At 47.3% G+C, this 5,000-nt stretch overlaps 1 protein-coding gene across 1 annotated transcript in view; it reads right to left on the reverse strand.

The window, feature by feature from the left end:
* raly (RALY heterogeneous nuclear ribonucleoprotein) overlaps positions 1-5,000 on the reverse strand; it is a 153,609-nt gene that overhangs the window by 26,545 nt on the left and 122,064 nt on the right. The window lies entirely within an intron of this gene.

A 5,000-nucleotide genomic window follows, 5' to 3' on the forward strand; every position in this document is an offset into this window, starting at 1 on the left:
TAAATAAAAAAACTGCTCCTAAATAGCAAAATGATGAACTGGAACACAGTAAAAGAACAAAACGGTTATGAATAGCAATTTAAATGCAAGAAGGAAATGAGGTCAGTCCCAATGAAAGACCAGCAGGTTGGAATTAAAGAAAATGGAAAACAAATTGATGCAAACAACCACAAAATGGGCCACAAATTAGATCCCAAATTGGACCAAATTAAGGTCAATGAATGACTACACAGGACAGGGCAGGAAATACAAAGTGTAGCCAAGAGATAATACACTCACTTCCAAGCAAAACAAACAACCCTAAACATCACCAAGAACAGGTTAGTGTTAAACCAGGTTAAATTAATCCTGAGTTATTGGCAGGGGTGAAAGTATTTTCATGTCTTACCGGTGCCATTTTGTGCAAGTCTTCCTAACAACCGCCCTTCCAATGCCAACATCAGATAGAGCGCAAAAAAAATAAACATGTGTTTCTGCAGATATATATAACTGCATGACCATTTGGGGTAAATTTGAGCTATTCTCGTCATATAATACCTGGCATGTCTCAAATGGCATGGTGTGGTTGTATGTTTTCTACTTTAATAGAATTTTCAAATGTTGTTTTTGGCCAGCATTAACCCTATTCTGTTACCGTTACTGCGCACCAGCTGTAAATGTTATACTGGTGCTGCGCACCTCCCTACTTTCACCACTGGTTATTGGTCAATCATTTAATTGAAGAGCCTGGCGGCCTCATTTTCTTGAATTATTATTACTGATTACTGATGTCTTATTACACCTATGTGCTATTTAGCAGGTTTACCTCTTCATGTATAGGTTAACTTAGCAAAATTCTTCTAATACCTTGAGTCATTGTATTGTCTATAAAACAGCCGGGAGGCTGTCAGACCTGTCTTCTTGTTTCCTGGTGGGTCCTTGTTTAATGCCAACCTACTGCATTTCAAGTACAACTTTCAGATTTTATACAAAACATAACAGGGTGATCCATCAAAAAGAATACAGAGCATTGGAATCATCAATTTTTGTTTTGACGTTACAGTAAGACACTTGTGCTATAGGCTACTATTCTTGTCAGACTGCAATGCTGAGCTCCGAATTTATATGCCCGTCAAATTTTAATTTTGAGTTAAAGAGACTCTGAGATTCTTTATGGTTGAATTTCAGCAAGGTTGCAGTGAAGCCGCTAATGCTTAGAACACTAGCCAAAGACAATAACTCTTCTGGTTTAATTGTCAGTCAGTTTAAGGAGGAGGGAGGTGTTGCCCCTCATCTACAACAGTGAGAGGCAAATCGGAGGTGTCGTTGCCAGATTCAGAAAGTCAACACCAACCAAGTCTGAAATCAGTTGGTAGCAATGAGCGATCAAGACAGATCAACTTCTGTTTGGTAGGCCTACTATAGGCCAGGGGCCCTGGACAAAGTCCTCTGAAAGGGCCCCCTCACCCAATACGCACAATACAATTAGGGCAGAATTTTGGGCCCTATACCTCTCCCTGGGCCTGGGAAAACCAACCCCCTTGCCCCCAACGCCCCCCCAACCGTCAGCTTCCCTGTTAGGAAATGCAATCAGTAACGAGAAATGGGTCTAAAAAAATCACACCTCTGAAAACCCCTTCCACACGAGTCCCCTAAAATTCACATCACAATTGACGACGGTGGCATATTTGATGGCCACGCCGCAGCATTCAAATCTAGCAGAGTAATTAAATGCGAATCTCCTCTTGAGTCAGCGGCGGCTTCCTTTGTGGCTAGCCATTAGCATTGGCTGCCCGCCCGCGGCCATGGATTGCTACAGTGGATGATTCACACTGCCAGAGGCCCATTAAACGCTCTCGCTCTAATATAAAAACACAACTCCGCTTCCTCTCTTAGACACACACACACACACACACACACACACACACACACACACACACACACACACACACACACACACACACACACACACACACACACACACACACACACACACACACACACACACACACACACACACACACACACACACACACACACACACACACACACACACACACACAACGCAATGATGACTAAACGGACATGGTGTAAGTTCTCTATCTTTTTTTTCTATCTTTCCGTCACACAGTGCCATTTGTCATAATGGAGGGTGTGGGCTGTTCTACACTGCCTGGATAGCATGAGGTCAACTGCGTGTGACTACGTACAAACAACGGCTCTTGATGTGACGGGAGAAAAACACAAACTTTATCATCTATCATTAAATCCTGAGCAATGAGATCAGCGCAGAGCAGAGGACAGAGGAGGAGAGGAGTGTTGCTGGATGAGGAGTGTGGAGGAGGGAAAAAACAATGGATGACGTATGAGGAGCTGGTGGGATGGAGGTAGAGGAGAGAAAGTACAGAGGCCTGGGAGAGAGAGAGAGAAAGAGAGAGAGAGAGAAAGAGAGAGAGAGAGAGAGAGAGAGAGAGAGAGAGAGAGAGAGAGAGAGAGAGAGAGAGAGAGAGAGAGAGAGAGAGAGGCAGAGGCAGAGGCAGAGACAGAGAGAGAGAGACAGAGAGAGGCAGAGACAGAGGCAGAGGCAGAGGCAGAGGCAGAGACAGAGACAGAGAGAGAGACAGAGAGAGAGAGAGAGACAGAGGCAGAGGCAGAGGCAGAGGCAGAGGCAGAGACAGAGACAGAGACAGAGGCAGAGACAAAGACAGAGGCAGGGACAGAGGCAGAGGCAGGGACAGAGGTAGAGAGGGTAGGCCAAGAACTGCCGGTGGAAAGAACTACTGCTTTGTGGGTGGAGGTGCCAGACAGGCACGGCAGGACAGGACAGGACAGGCTGCAGGGGAGTAGAGTAGAGTAGTGGGGGGAGACGGAGACGGAGAGTAGTGACAGGTGCGAAGGGCAGAGCTAAGGAGGCTAGGCTGACCTGAGCATGTCTCCAGGCGTTAGCGATGTGATGTGAGGGCCATACAGGAGATGAGGGGCCAGCACTTGCAGATAATGTACCTGCCTCTGCCTTCCTCAGTCCCACTCCATTATTCTCTATTTCTCTCTCTCTCTCTCAGCTCGCTCTCTCTCTCTCTCTCTCTCTCTCTCTCTCAGCTCTCTCTCTCTCTCTCTCTCTCTCTCTCTCTCTCTCTCCCTCTCTCTCTCTCTCTCTCTCTCTCTCTCTCTCTCTCTCTCTCTCTCTCTTTCCTTCCTTTGAGGCTTGTCGCTTCAGAGTCTGCCTGTGACATATTCTTGATGATGTCCATCTTCCACTAACCTTTCCTCCTCAGAGTACCTGTGCTGTGATAGTGAAGGGGGGTTTTGAGGTGGTTTTCGATCGACATTAGTGTGTGTGTGTGTGTGTGTGTGTGTGTGTGTGTGTGTGTGTGTGTGTGGGGGGGGGGGCAATCTGAGCCTGTCGCTGGCCTTTTAAATGATTGGAACCAAAGCCAGTGCTGTGAATTCTTTCTCTCTCTCTCTTCTCTCTGTCTTTTTTTCCCGGGGCACCAGCCAGCCAGCCCACTAATCTGAGGGAGGGAGAAGAGAGAAAAAGCAGCCAGAAGCTAGGCAGCTAATCTCAGAGAAAAAGCAGAGGAAAAAAAGCAGGCTAGGAGGCTAATATCAGCGTTGCCATCTGAGCTTTTGGCGCTAACCCACTCTTCAAAGCCCCGATAAGCTGCTGGACAAGCACAGGTGCTTTGATGCCTCTGGCCCCTAGAGGCCCGCATCTGTCTAATACTCCCACTGCCCAGCCCACTGCAGACAAGACGAGGAGGGAGAGAGAGAGAGAGAGAGAGAGAGAGAGAGAGAGAGAGAGAGAGAGAGAGAGAGAGAGAGAGAGAGAGAGAGAAAAACAGAAAGAGAGAAAGAGAGAAAGAGAGAAATAGAATGAGAAATTAATGCAAAACCACTACCAAAAAAGAGGCAGAGAAATGGAGCAAGGGAGGAAGAGGGAGGGATAGACAGGTAAGGAGTAAAAGAGGGAGAGAGACAAGGACAATGACAGAGCGATTAAGAGAGAGAGAGCCTTCATAAATGTAACTGTCAAATGCATTCCCTCCAATGTAACTGTCAAATGCATTCCCTCCAATGTAACTGTCAAATACGTTCCTCCCCTCCTGGTTGCTTGCTGCTCTGCTTAGGACTGACATACATCTTTCCACTCTAATCACGCTCAGACTCTAAAACACACACACACACACACACACACACACACACACACACACACACACACACACACACACACACACACACACACACACACACACACACACACACACACACACACACACACACACACACACACACACACACACACACACTAACCACGCTCCACGACAGGTCTGGCGCTGTCACATCATGCAGGCTTGAAAACATGCAGGAGGAGGGGGAAGGGGATGCGAAAGGCAGGAAAAGACATGATCAACTGAATTGGTGAAAAGAGGGCACAGAAGACTAGATAATTGACTGATTGCCTGTGACTGACGGTAGGATGCATGGAAGGATGGATGGAGGGATGAACGGATCGGCTGAATGAAAGACGGACGAATGCATGGATGGACGGACAGCTCGCCCAGAGTCTACCTACCGTCTCTCTTCCTTCCCGTCTCTTTCTTGCTCTCTCCATCCCCCACTGGCTCCATCAGCACCACCCAGTCTGACACTTCAGATTTCGCCGATGACAGCCTCTTAGACATGCTTCTTGCTGGCATACTGCACTCATCGACTCACTCTCTCACCCTCACACACACTCTCTCTTTTTCACTCTAATGGCCACCAGATCTGACCCAGAGTCTGTACAAGTACTGCACATACTGTAGTCAAATACCCTCTCTATCTGTCTCTCTCTTTCTCGCTCTCCCTCTCTCTTTCTGTCTCATGACTGCCATCTCTGACCAGGTCAGGATGCGTCCGTTCTCAACTATGACAGCCACACATGCCTCTCCCTGGCATACAGTACGTACAAGTACTCAGTCTCTCTCTCTCTCTCTCTCTCTCTCTCTCTCTCTCTCTCTCTCTCTCTCTCTCTCTCTCTC

The sequence above is a fragment of the Engraulis encrasicolus genome, chromosome 14, assembly GCF_034702125.1.
Source record: "Engraulis encrasicolus isolate BLACKSEA-1 chromosome 14, IST_EnEncr_1.0, whole genome shotgun sequence".
In the NCBI taxonomy this organism is placed as follows: Eukaryota; Metazoa; Chordata; class Actinopteri; order Clupeiformes; family Engraulidae; genus Engraulis; species Engraulis encrasicolus.